Source organism: Elephas maximus, chromosome 4 (genome assembly GCF_024166365.1).
Source record: "Elephas maximus indicus isolate mEleMax1 chromosome 4, mEleMax1 primary haplotype, whole genome shotgun sequence".
Classification (NCBI taxonomy): Eukaryota; Metazoa; Chordata; class Mammalia; order Proboscidea; family Elephantidae; genus Elephas; species Elephas maximus.
In genome coordinates, this window is record NC_064822.1 from 8276691 (window position 1) to 8291691 (window position 15001).

Consider the following 15001-nt stretch of genomic DNA (forward strand, 5'->3'; position numbering starts at 1 on the left):
TTGCCTGCAGTGAAACCCATGTGCCCCTCACAGCAAGGATATGTAGTAAATAACCGTAGCTATTCCCTTTCTTCAGATTAAGAAAGTACTGCATAGTAAGATCAGTAAGGACATGGCAGAGACATGACTAGCCCCCAGGCTGGCTCCCACTTAAAACCAACGATACAGTTGCACAGGGTGATACGACCCTAGGACATTTCTAGACACCACTTTACATAGTGTTCAGTAAACCTTATTAACAGATATTTTATATGGCAATAACACAGCTCTATTATCCAAACTGTATTATGTTCAAATCCTTAAGATATTTTGGGGAACTTACCATGTGGTTACCTTGTTCAGTCATGTTTGGAAAAAGACTTAGCACAGAATTACCCTATTAAAGGTCTCATATGTTTTGTTTATTGAAATATTTTGAGGGTTATCTTGAGAATTACACGAGGACTAGAGAACTCTTAAGTCACTGGCACGTAGAAGTCCTTAATATACTGTTGTTGTTAGGTGCTGATGAGTTGGTCCTGACTCATAGTGACCCTGTGTACAACAGAACGGAACACTGCCTGGTCCAGCACCATTCTCACAATCTTTGTTATGCTTGAACCCATTGTTGTAGCCACTGTCTCAATCCATGTCTTTGAGGATCTACCCCTTCTTTGCTGACCCTCTGCTTTACCAAGCATGATGTCCTTCTTCAGGGACTGATCCTTCCTGATAACATGTCCAAAGTATGTGAGACACAGTCTCACCATCTTTGCGTCTGAGGAGTGTTCTGGTTGTACTTCTTCCAAGACAGATTTGTTCGTTCTTTTAGCACTCCATGGTATGTTCAGTATTCTTCGGCAACACCATCAATTCAAAGACCTCACTTCTTTGGTTTTCCTTCATATATATATTGTTAAATATTACTTGCTTTTTTAAACAAGTGATGTATACTTATCACTAGCAAGAAAATATTTGTTTATATATTTGTGTTTATTACTTAGTGAAATACAAGTTACTTTAAACCAACAGAGACATCAGTGGAAGAACATACCTTGTTTGTGGATAGGAAGACTTAACATTATAAGAATGTCTATTCTTCCAAAAGTGATCTATACGTTTAATGCAATTCCGATCCAAATCCCAATGACATTCTTTAATGAGATGGAGAAACAAATCACCAACTTCATAGGGAAGGGAAAGAGGTCCCGGATAAATAAGGCATTACTGAAAAAGAAGAACAAAGTGGGAGGCCTTACTCTACCTGATTTTAGCACCTATTGTACCACCACAGTAGTCAAAACAGCCTGGTACTGGTACAACAACAGATACATAGACCAATGGAAAAGAATTGAGAATCCAGACATAAATCCATCCACATATGAGCAGTTGATATTTGACAAAGGCCCAGAACAGTTAAGTGGGGAAAAGACAGTCTTTTTATCAAATGGTGCTGGCATAACTGGATATCCATCTGCAAAAAAATGAAACAAGACCCATACCTCACTCCATGCACAAAAACTAACTCAAGATGGATCAAAGACTTAAATATAAAATCTAAAACAATAAAGATCATGGAAGAAAATATAGGGACAACATTAAGAGCCCTAATACATGGCATAAACAGTATAGAAAACATTATAAAGAATGTAGAAGAAAAACTAGATAACTGGGAGCTCCTAAAAATCAAACACCTATACTCATCCAAAGACTTCACCAAAAGAGTAAAAAGACTACCTACAGACTGGGAAAAAGTTTTTAGCTATGACATTTCTGATCAGCGCCTGATCTCTAAAATCTACATGATACTGCAAAAACTCAACTGCAAAAGGACAAATAACCCAATTAAAAAATGGGGAAAGCTATGAATAGACACTTCACTAGAGAAGACATTCAGGTAGCTAACAGATACATGAGGAAATGCTCACGATCATTAGCCATTAGAGAAATGCAGATCAAAACTACCATGAGATCTCATCTCACACCAACAAGGCTGGTATTAACCCAAAAAACACAAAATAAGAAATGTTGGAGAGGCTGTGGAGAAATTGGAACACTTATACACTGCTGGCGGGAATGTAAAATGGTACAACCACTTTGGAAACCGATTTGGTACTTCCTTAAAAAGCTAGAAATAGAACTACCATAGGACCCAGCAATCCCACTCCTTGGAATATATCCTAGAGAAATAAGAGCCTTTACACGAACAGATATATGCACACCCAGGTTTACTGCAGCACTGTTTACAATAGCAAAAAGATGGAAGCAACCAAGGTGCCCATTAATGGATGAATGCATCAATAAATTATGGTATATTCACACAATGGAATACTATGCACCCGTAAAGAACATGGGGGAGTCTGTGAAACATTTCATAACATGGAGGAACCTGGAAGGCATTATGCTGAGTGAAGTCAGTTGCAAAAGGACAAATATTGTATAAGACCACTATTATAAGAACTTCAGAAAAAGTTTAAACTGAGAAGAAAGCATTCTTTCGTGGTTACCGGAGAGGGGAGGGAGGGAGGGTAGGAGAGGGGCATTCACTAATTAGATAGTAGATAAGAACTACTTTAGGTGAAGGGAAACGTCGACAGCACACAATACAGGGGAGGTCAGCACAATTGGACTAAGCAAAAACCAAAGAAGTTTCCTGAATAAACTGAATGCTTTGAAGGCCAGCGTAGCAGGGGCAGGGGTCTGGGGACCATGGTTTCAGGGGACATCTAAGTCAATTGGCATAAGAAAACATATTAACAAAACATTCTGCATCCCATTTTGAAGAGTGGCGTCTGGGGTCTTAAGCACTAGCAAGGAGCCATCTAAGATGCATCAATTGGTCTCAACCCACCTGGATCAAAGGAGAATGAAGAACACCAAGGACACAAGGCGATTACGAGCCCAAGAGACAGAACGGGCCACATGAACCAGAGACTACATCAGCCTGAGACCAGAAGAACTGGATGGTGCACGGCTACAAAGGATGACTGCCCCGACAGGGAACACAACAGAGAACCCCTGAGGGAGCAGGAGAGCAGTGGGATGCAGACCCTAAATTCTCATAAGGCCAGACTTGGCGGTCTGACTGAGACTAGAAGGACCCTGGTGATCATGGCCCCCAGACCTTTTGTTGGCCCAGGACAGGAACCATTCCCGATGCCATCTCTTCAGACATGGATTGGACTGGACAATGTGTTGGAGAGGGATGCTGGTGAGGAGTGAGCTTCTTGGATCAGGTGGACACTTGAGACTATGTTGGCATCTCCTGCCTGGAGCGGAAATGAGAGGCCAGAGGCGGTTAGAAGCTGGGGAAGTGGACACAAAAAGAGAGAGTGGAGGGAGACAGTGGGCTGTCTCATTAGGGGGACAGTAATTGGGAGTGTGTAGCAAGGTGTATATGGGTTTTTGTGTGAGAGACTGACTTGATTTGTGAACTTTCACTTAAAGCACAATAAAAATTATTAAAAAAAAAATATGAAAGGCCTAGAATGAGAATAGAACATTGTAGGGAACAAAGATGGCACTGTTCACTCATACTAGTATACCCTATTTTTACACAAATAGCGTGCGCCTTCTACATTTATTTGCCAGCCCCACCGTCCCTCCTTGAGATATTTTCCTAAGCAAGCAATTATATATTTAATCATATTTAGTCATATCACATATCATATCATATATCATTCTCAATCAGTCCTAGAAATCAAGGAGAAACTTTTAAGCAATTTTTCAGTCTCCCATTTAGAATAGCTAAAACACTGAAGATGAGTTAAAGGCAAACAGACTGACAAGGTACCATATCAAATAAATTATAATTAAACAGAATCAAAGAAAGAATGGAATTAAGAGTAAAGAATCACAAAGGTAAATTCATCATTAGGCGTTACAGTTCATAAAACCTATAGGGACACCATAATATAAACTTTTACCCTGTTTTCCTGGATTGTCAATATATATTTCACACTATTAATTTCGAAGGGCTTAAGAAAACAGTAAGAAAGAATGCCATAGTCCCAAAAGTCCTACACCTAATTATTTTAAACTGTTAATAAACAAATAAAGAGCAACACATGGGCCCCATGCCAAATCCATTCACGTAAACATACATTAGCATTTGCACTGGCTTATTACTTTCCCAGGTAATATTATAATTTCATAAATAAAATGTAGTCATTAGCTTCCTTGAAACCAGTAAATGGCTTAGGTGAAGTAAGTAGCTTTCAAAAAATAATAAATAAATCTTGCTTCCAATCAATTTTATCGTTGAATTCAATGTAGCAAATCTAGCTGGTAGATTTCCGGGGGATCAAGAGATTGTATTATCACTAACAAAATTCAACTGTTGTATGTTTGACACAGGTATTTGTAGCATTGGTGATTGCCGTTATGCAAATATCTTGTACATTCTATGTTTATTTGCCAACCGCTCCCTCCCCACCCCACCCCACCCCCAGATATCTTCATAAGCACTGCCATGCCAATGTTTTTTACATGTTGCTGTAAAAAAAGAAAAAATTAGCCTAGCACATTTACAAAAATACCTCATGAGGAGAGAGCATGGTTGGCAAAGAAACGTAAAAGGTGCACGTTATTTTGCATAAATTTTATGGCAGCCTGAATGATCAATTCTAAACTATGGTTTAAAAGTTTGTCATGATGATTTATTAGACACTAACGTTAACAAAAGTAGCCCTGGTGACATAGTGGTTAAGTGCTAGGGCTGCTAAGCAAAAAAAAGGTTGGCAGTTCAAGTCCACTAGCCGCTCCTTGGAAACCCTATGGGGTAGTTCTACTCTGTCCTATAGAGTCGCTGTGAATTGGAATGGACTCAACAGCAACAAGTTACGTTAAAAAAAGTTAATTACCTACGTGCTATCGCATTGTCTTTAATTCTCAGAATCTACTGTATTTTTTGCAAATAACATGCTTATACATATTATGTGCATAGCGCATCTGGGAAAATAATGTGCAAGGGGGTTGCACTGTTGCCAAAAAAACATATAATGTATTGTTATCTGCATAAAAATACCTTTAATACAAACATTAAATATTAAAATATTAAAGAAATGTAATAATTCATAGTAAACAGGTGTTATATTTGGTGGAGTGGCATAGCCAGGTGGCAGATACGTGGATACTGCAGGCACACTGATTTTGCTAAGGTACTCAACTTCTCTGTGCCTCAACCGATTCACTTACAAAATGGACAGCACGATAGCATATGGTTCAGAGTTTCTATAAGGGTCAAAGGAGTTAATTAACATAAAATATTTAAAATACTCCCTGGCAACTTAACACTGTGTTCTAGATAAATAAATGAAAATAAAACTAAAACATGATTTTGCTTGGTTTGAAAAATAAGTCTGTCTTCCACTCGCTTTGGAAAGAAATTTTGCTTATAGTGATCAAAATATGCACTGATGAGAGATGACCTGTTTTTTCCATCTAACTTTTGAAATTCCTCTAAATTTTCTGAAATTCTGTAAGTTTTCTTTGTTTACATAGTATTGGTAATAAAATATAAGAACTTTAATTCAAGCATACTTTTATTCCAAACTTTATAAAAAAAAAATTCTAAATGATTTAATAGTCCATCAGGTAAATATATTACGTTTAACAACTTACTTATCATGGGACATTTTAAACTTTCAAGAATTAATGGGTTTCTAACAAGTCTTCAGGTTACGAATGTTCAACCCATACATGACCTTTAATGTTATGTAAATTTGCCCTCACTTTGAAAGGACTGAACCAACCCCTAAACCTAAAAAACCATATCCAGTGCTGTCGAGTCGGTTCCGACTCACAGTGACCCTAGAGGACAGAGTAGAACTGCCCCACAGAGTTTCCAAGGAGTGCCTGGCGGATTTGAACCACCGCCCGTTTGGTTAGCAGCCGTAGCACTTAACCACTACGCCACCAGGGTTTCCGAACCAAGCCCTACTCCCAACAAATCCTCCATCACAGTCACATTCACTTGCTGGACGTGCAGCTTTTAAATCACTGGAAAGACTTCTAGCCTTTTCTTGCACTAACCAAAAACCCTGCCATTGAGTCTATTCCAACTCATAGCAACCCTGTAGGACAGAGCAGAGCTGCCCCATAGGGTTTCCAGGGAGCAGCTCTTGGTTAGCAGTAGCGCTCTTCACCAGGGCACCACCAGGGCTCCTTCTTGCACTAAAGTAAGGCTAAACAAGAATGGTATGCACCTGTTCAGACTTAGAAATTCAACTTAAAGACAGAGTTAAGAATGGATCTCGTCCGTATTCTGGGGACTGCTTGCATTTCAATATTTAGGATTACTTTGTTTGCAGGAAGTCTCAAATAAAATGTTTCAATGAATACAATCATTTTTTAAAATTATTTTTTATTGTAGTGAAAATACATACAATAAAGCATTCCCCAATTCAATGATTTCTACATGTACAATTCTGTGCCACGAATTACGTTGTTCATGATGCACAACCATTTTGCTATCCTTTTCCAAATTATTCCATCTCATAATCTCAGTGCACCCCTTTGTCCTACCTCTGGTAACCACTAACAATCTTTGGTTTCTATATATTTGCTTACTTCATGTAAGTGAGGACATACAGTATTTATCCTTTTGTAACTAACTTCACTGAGCATATTTTCAAGGGTCAGCCATGTTGTGGCATCCATCAGGACTTCATTTCTCTATCTGGCTAAGTAACGTTCTACTGTATGTATATACCACATCTTGTTTATCATTTGTTGATGGACATTTGGGTTGTTTCCACCTTTTCGCTATTGTGAATAGTGCTGAAATGAGCAATGCTGTACAGGTTTGTTTGTGTTCCTGCTCTCATGTCTTCTGAGTATGTACCTGGAATTGGGATCGCTGGATCATATGGAAAGTCTGTGTTCAACTTTTTGAGGAACCACTAAACTGTTTTCCACAGCAGCTATACCATTTTCCACTCCCACTCGGTGAAGGGAGCGTGATCATTTTAAGGAACTTGGGGCAGTTCTCTGTCATATAGGGTCGCTGTGGGTCAGAATGGACTCAGTCGCACACACGTGCCAACTTACTTTCCAAAAGAGCCAAGTGATATCACTTCCAGCATCATGTTCAGTTGCCTGTTTCACAGCTTCTATTTTCTGTGTCGACAGACAATTTTCCACAGGCTCATCACTTGCACTTCTTGAGAATCGTGGCATTGACTGCCTTTGTTCTGGGCTCACTTTTCAAGGATATTTGTACAGGAGATAGCCTGGTAAGGTAGGTATAGTGTCTTCCTCCCAAGCAAAAGGCAGGCATGTTTACTCCCCATTATAAAACATTCAGGTTCCCTAAGCTCAGCAGGGTTTCTCTCCTGGAACGTGGCCCACTATATGTGCAGGCATCCGCCTGGGTCCTTCAAGTCATCCCCACGGGACCTGGACATAAGGAGAATGGACACATATGTGTTTATGCTGCTTCCTGTGCTGAGAGTAATAAAATCTTTTGGTTCTGACCTAGAAATCTCACGCTTGTGTCAGCATCCACGAAACTGTGGCAGGCTAACTTTTAAAACTTGCAAGTAGGATAAGGCCTTAAGCTGTTCTTAATTGTTAACTGGCTGCATTCTTTGTGTGTATGTATGTTTGTATACATGTGTATGTGTGCACGTACACATATATATACATATATTAATACATGTATACATACATATATACACACACATACACACATAAACTAATCTGACCAGGAAGAAATCTTATTTTAGTTTGAATTTAAGATTACTAGTTGCTATGAGATGGAACTGACTCAATGGCACCTAACAATAACAGTGGGATTGCGCGTATCATTGGGTTTGTGAAATGGTCACATTGCTCTTTGTGGAATTATCCATCTCACTTGCCTATTTATCAATAACTTAATTTTTTCTTTGAATTTTAATACAAGCTTATACACTGATGGTATTAATCCTTTAGATATCACATACGTTTTGCCGATTTATGGTCTGTTTTCATTTTACATAAAACGAAGGTGGCGATAGAAAAGAATAACACATTTTAAAAAGCAATTTACTCCTTTCAATGCCTTCTCTCTGTCTTTCACATTTCTCTTCGCGCCGCCTTCCTTTTCACCCGTGCCCCAGCAGTTATCAACTGTAACCTTCAGAAGTATTTCCAACTGAGGACGGGCTCTAGGAGGGGGCTAGCTAAGAGTGTTGGCTGCTTAGAGTGTCCATTTCAACACACTTGCTTATTACTAAAATTTCTTGAATCAGAGAAATAAAATAAATGCTGGGAGATCATTTCATTAGAGTTAATAACCATATCATTTGCTTTTGATTACACAATTTGGTCCAATTACGTTTGTACTTTTGGTTTCCTCAGGTTGTTCCCTTAGGATACAATTAAATCAGGAATTCATGATTCACAAATGCACCAAAGAACTCCAGCTCATTTTATATGAAAGATTGTCTTAGCAATATTTACCAGAAAGAGATATCTTCAGAGAAAAGGACTCATCACAATGTTTTCATATAAAATGATTGAATAAATTATATATCAGACAAATAAAATACAGGAGAGATTAGTTACCTTCAGTTACAAAAATAAGAGGCTTCAAATATTTATTTAGACCATACTATGGTCACTATGAGTTGGAATTGACTCGACGGCACTGGGTTTGGTTTTTGGTCGGGGATGGGAACTGTTGGCCTCTTGAAATAGTTGCTCTTGGAAAGTTGAAATAGAAGAGGATCAAGGTGTGTGCTTGTTTGTTCTCCAAATAATAGCCCAGGTTGAACTGGACTACGAATAACAGTAATTTTCTCTCTTGAGTAAAAGAAGTTTATTAGGTAGTACTTCTGTCAGGTACGAAAAAAAGCTTTGCAACTGATAACAAGGTACCGTAAATTATAAAATATTAAAAAGTAAGTATATTTTTGAAAAACCATACCACCTATAAACCATACCACCTATCCACTTAATGCCATGACTTGTGTGTGAACAATGTGAGGCATCCCTGTATAAAGACAAAGAGAGAGGAGGTCCATTCAGAAGCCTTTCACACTTTTCCTGTAAAGTCAGCCCAGCCTTTGGTATTCAGATTAGCTTTTCAAGGGCCAGAGCTACCTTTTTTTCCCCAGATTGGAGAAATCTTTTGAATACCAAATACTATTTCCTATTCAAAACCATGAAGCTGTCATTAGGCAATTTCTAAAATGTCTCACAGCTCTTTCATCCTTACTCTATTTTATCTCTAATGGTCCCTGGTTGCCTGATTCACATATCTCTATCAGCCCGTTAGGTTTCTCAGGCTTTGGTTAATTCGGGTTCAGGCCCATCCCTTGGACATTAAGTGTAAAACCCAATCCTGCCAGTCTCACACAGCTTTGGCTCTGTTCTCTATCATTCTGAAAATCACCTTCTATGTATAAAAACTTTTTTTTTTTTTTAACGAAACTTCAAGAGGTTTTGTTTTGTTTTGGGGGGCCTATACATATCCTTTAGGGGTAGCAACTTGGATTTTCATAAAATTCCAACTTCTTAAAGGAATCATTAACCCATGAGAAAACTGTGACACTAGTAATTATACTGAAAAGGTCAAAGTAGTGGAGTCAAACATAACTGACCAGGTCAAAGACATGTGTAGTTACAGACCTTCTTTCTTCTGACAGTTTAAAAAAATACCACCAAGATACAAATCATATCGTTCCACACGTGCCTAAGGAGAACGTCCTGCGGTGGCACAGGTGTCCTCTGAAAACCCTGTGACACCCTTAGCAATAAAAATATCCTTGTTCTGCCTATGCTCCTTGGAAACTCTATGGGGCAGTTCTACTCTGTCCTATAGGGTCGCTATGAGTCAGAACTGACTCGACAGCACTGCGTGCTGGGTAGTTCTGCCTATAGGGTCACTCTGAGTCGGAATCAGCTTGACAGCAATAAGCCATCCTGCCTTGCTACTGTGATAGGAAAAGAAAGTTTGAAAGCTGGTTTTCAATCGTGTGTGTATGTCAAATGCCTGGTGTCTACAAAGCAGTGTCACGAAGACAGCGCCCGGCAAAGGGGACCTGAAAAGACTTGCCCAAGCACACCTCCTGTTCACAACTCTCCTAGGGGCTCATGGGGGAGGGCTCAGGGTGGACAGGCAATACAGGCAGGCATAAACATGCAGAAACTTGTTGAGAGAAACCAGAAATGTGATCATCAATGCAATCCATAGACTACCAATGCAGTGACCTAGAAGAACGACCAACAACAACTTCCAGGAATCGGTGTACAAATGTGATATGACCAGGAGTGTGCTGAAAAATGGCTAACAATGGGCTCACCAAAAAGAAGAAAGGGAGAGGAAAAAAAAAAAAAGGCCCTGATTGGTAGAGTTTGTCAATACCCACGGTAGAAATACTTCCCAACACAGAGTTGGAAAGATTACACACCATCAGCTCTCAGGAGAAGAAAGGAAACAGCTCAAGTGGTACTTGAGGAAGAAAGGTGGTACTTAGGAAGTAGTACTTAGGAAAAAATGAAAAAGTTCTTAGAAAGATCAATAATTAAAGAAAATCAACAATATAAACTTATTAACACTCTTTTTGACCCAATAAAACTTGGACAAGATTATCATTTAATTTTGTTTTATATCCTAACAGGGCTATTCATATGCCAGGAGCCCTGGTTGTGCAGTGGTTAAAGTGCTCAGTGCGGACCAAAAGTTCAGCAGTTCGAATCCACCAGCAACTCCATGGGAGAAAGATGTGGCAGTCTGCTCCCGTAATGATTATAGCCTCGAAAACCCTTTGGGGCAGTTCTACTCTGTTCTATAGGGTCGCTATGAGTCAGAATCAACTCAGTGGCAGTAAGCTTGTCTTTTGTTTTCTTTCTTTTTTTTTTTGGTGGGGTATAATCTTTATGGAAGCAGACTGCCACATATCTTTCTCCTGTGGAGTGGCTGGTAGGTTTGAACCATGGCTAGCAGCTGAATACTTTAACCACTGGGTCACCAGGGCTCCTCCCACCAGCACCACAGGTATACACATAAGATAGAGTTCACTAAGCGAAAATCTCACAGGCAGGGAAGAAACAGAGCACCCACAAGCATTCAATTCTCGTCACGCCACGGTCAGCCATGCTTGGGGCAGACAGAGCTGGACTAGATGCACCACTGAAAGGATGACACTTGACATATTTATAAGAGCAGGGGGAGAAGCTGCAGAAAACACTCCTAGTCAAAGACGGAGGCCATGTCAGGAGAAAGCAGGCTCCGGAGGTAAGAGGATCCTCCACTGCTCTCACTCACCCTTTTACTAACCACTCACCACGGCCAGGCCTTCCTCAGGTACCTGCGCATCACATATCCAACTCAGCTCCCAGCTCCTGCATTCTCACTCCAAATGTGGTGGGCTAGTGCTAATGCGTATGGAATAAAACACGGAAAGTCTCATTTCCTTCCTACAGTTGTGCTTTAAGTCCACTCTTTAGAATTACAGCTTCAGATTATAGTCTGATTTTAAAAAGGTGTCCAGCTTGGTTGAGGTTGGAAAACACCCCTCTAATTCTCTTTCTATCCTTTTACATGCATGATATGTCCTCATAATCGTATGTGATTTTTAAACGAATTCAAACGTGTTATACATGTAGTATGAAGCTTACTTTTTTCATTTAATAACATATATTGAAATTTTTCAATACCTATTTTTTTATACATATATGACTCATATGTATACATATATGATCCATAATTTGTTATGATCCACACAGTCGAATGCCTTTGCACAGTCAATAAAACACAGGTCAACATCCTTCTGGTATCCTCTGCTTTCAGCCAGATCCATCTGACATCAGCAATGATATCCCTGGTTCCATGTCCTCTTCTGAATCCAGCCTGAATTTCTGGCAGCTCCCTGTTGATATACTGCTGCAGCCATTTTTGAAAGATCTTCAGCAAAATGTTGCTTGCATGTGACATTAATGATATTTTGTTTGATAATTTCTGAATTCGGCTGGATCACCTTTCTCGGAAATAGTCAAAAATATGGATCTCTTCCAGTCAGTTGGCCAGGTAGCTGTCTTCCAGATTTTTGGCACAGACAAGTGAGCACCTCCAGCACTGCATCTGTTTGCTGAAACATCTCAATTGATATTCCAACAATTCCTGCGAGCCTTGTTTTTTGCCAATGCCTTCAGTGCAGCTTGGACTTCTTCCTTCAGTACCATCAGCTCCTGATCATATGCCACCTCCTGAAATGGCTGAACGTCGACTCTGTGGATCATAACAAATTATGGATAACATTGCAAAGAATGGAAATTCGAGAACACTTAATTGTGCTCATGAGGAGGCCGCATATAGATCAAGAGGGAGTTGTTCGGACAGAATTAGGGGTACTGAATGGTTTAAAGTCAGGAAAGGTGTGCATCAGGGTTGTACCTTTTCACCATACATATTCAATCTGTATGCTGAGCAAATAACACGAGAAGCTGGACTATATGAAGAAGAACAGGGCTTCAGGATTGGAGGAAGATTCATTAACAACCTGTGTTATGCAGATGACACAATCTTGCCTGCTGAAAGGGAAGAGGACTTGAAGCACTTACTAATGAAGATCAAAGACCACAGCCTTCAGTATGGATTGCACCTCAACATAAAGAAATCAAAAATCCTCACAAATGGACCAATAAGCCACATCATGATAAACAGAGAAAAGATTGAAGTTGTCAAGGATTTCATTTTACTTGGATCCAAAATCAACAGCCATGGAAGTAACAGTCAAGAAATCAAATGACAACTCATTGCATTGGGTAAATCTGCTGCAAAGATCCTCTTTAAAGTATTGAAAAGCAAAGATGTCACCTTGAAGACTAAGGTGCGCCTGACCCAAGCCATGGTATTTTCAATCGCACCCTAAGCATGTGAAAGCTGGGCAATGAATAAGGAAGACTGAAGAAAAATTGATACCTTTCAATTGTGGTGTTGGCAAAGAACAGTGAATTTACCATGGACTGTCAAAAGAAGGAACAAATCTGTCTTTGAAGAAGTACAACCAGAATGCTCCTTAGAAGCAAGCATGGCAAGACTGTGTCTTATATACTTGGGATATGTTTTCAGGGGGGATCAGTCCCTGGAGAAAGACATCATGCTTGGTAAAGTACAGGGTCAGCGGAAAAGAGGAAGACCCTCAACGAGGTGGACTGACACAGTGGCTGCAACAATGGGCTCAAGCATAACAATGATTGTAAGGATGGTGCAGGACCGGGCAGTGTTTTGTTCTGTGGTACATAGGGTCGCTATGAGTCAGAACTGACTGGGCGGCACCTAACAACAACATACATATATATTTACATCAATCGTTTTAATGGCTGCAGAATATATAAAATAATTTATGTGGCCACTCCTCTACTAATGGACATTTGGCTTGTTTCTAGTATTTTACTACTGCAACAATCAACTTAGTTATCCATGTGCAAATATTTTGTAGGAAATCTTCTCAGATGTAGAATTTTTAAATCAAGATGAAAAAACAAACAAACCAACCCATTGCCACTGAGTCAATTCCAACTCACAGTGACCCTAGAGGACAGAGTAGAACTGCTCCATAGGGTTTCCAAGAATCAGCTGGTGAATTGGAACTGCTGACCTTCAGGCTAGCAGCCGAGCTCTTAACCACTGTGCCACCAGGGCTCCAACTCAAAGATAAAAACAAAACAAAACAGATACTGCCAAATGCACTTTCAGAAAGGTGCCATCGATTACATTCCAACCTATAGTACATGAATGTGCCTCATGGCCACGTCCTTGCAAACATTTGATATTACAGCTATTTTTACCTTGTGCTAAACTGTAACAACGATGACAAAAAAAAGCAATACTTTAATTTGCATTTCCATGATCTCTATTGAGGGTAAACATTTATTTTTAAGAGGACAACTACGGTATTACTTCTTCGAAATAAGTCAAAGAAAATCTTAGTGAAAATAACTTCACTAAACCACAAAGTCAGAAAGAATTTGTATTTTCATTTGTTTTGTTAAATGATTCACTCAGATCAGTCGTATACAAACTTTTAACAACCAGTTCATATACAGGAAACTGATCGTCAAAACAAAGCATGTGATTTTGGGGAAAGAGGATGAAGTTTATGATCATGAGCCCAAGAACTCGATGGGCCTCAACTATACACATGCTATTTTTATTTTTACTTATTAAACAGCATATTCTCAATTATTTACGTGACTAAGGACAGGTCATTCCCTAGCCCAGTTTGCTACATGTTATACATCTATAATAATTCTTATTCAAGTGAATGGAGACACATATACACACAAAAAGAAATAGAATACAATCAGTAATTTATAATGCATATTTATAACTATGTAGCAGTAACACCCACATTTTACCCTGCTGTCTCAAATGGTGACATGTAAAAATACATACATGTTAACATGTTCATGTGTTTTGCTAATCTCTCACTTACATTTTTGAAATATGAAACATTATCTACCTTTCCAAAATTACCCCAAAGAAGTTAAACTGAACTAATATTTATTAGTTTTTGATATTATAAATTCTTGATACTATGCATTTCCATCATATACCAATGAAAGTTACATCATCCTTTTTTTTCTTCTCACTATTGAACTGAAAAACATAAAAATCAGTGTTTCTTAGGGAAGAATTTGGAATCAGTCTGATAAAATAAAATCTGATAAAAGTCATGAACCCTCTTCCTAGAAACAAGCTCACAAAACAAGAATGTTTTCTTATGTATTCAAAGAATTCTGAGCCATCTACTCGGTCATTTATTTATTCAATTACCGAATGCCTGCAGTGTGCCAAGTATTGCCCGAGGGACTTAGGCTTCATGAATGAACAAAACAGAAAATATTTCTATCCTCCTGAAGCTTATACTTTAATAGGTGGGGACAGACAATATACAATAAGTATAATAAATAAATAAAGTATAAGCATGTAGGAAAACGCAGCTAAAAAATATAATACGGTAAGGGGAACGGTGAATACAAACAGTGCAAAGAGTGGGAGGGAATGTTTCCAGGGACAGCAAGTTAAAGT

At 39.1% G+C, this 15001-nt stretch overlaps 1 protein-coding gene across 20 annotated transcripts in view; it reads right to left on the reverse strand.

Moving 5' to 3' along the window:
* Positions 1-15001, reverse strand: part of PARD3 (par-3 family cell polarity regulator) — an 870612-nt gene that overhangs the window by 417830 nt on the left and 437781 nt on the right. Inside the window, exon 1 of one of the 20 annotated variants that reach the window (XM_049885019.1) lies at positions 1034-1192. The exons of the other annotated variants lie outside the window; for them this stretch is intronic. The gene's annotated coding sequence lies outside the window, so the exon portion shown is untranslated. Of the gene's footprint in view, positions 1-1033; positions 1193-15001 lie in introns of those variants that run through there. 20 annotated transcript variants of the gene reach the window in all.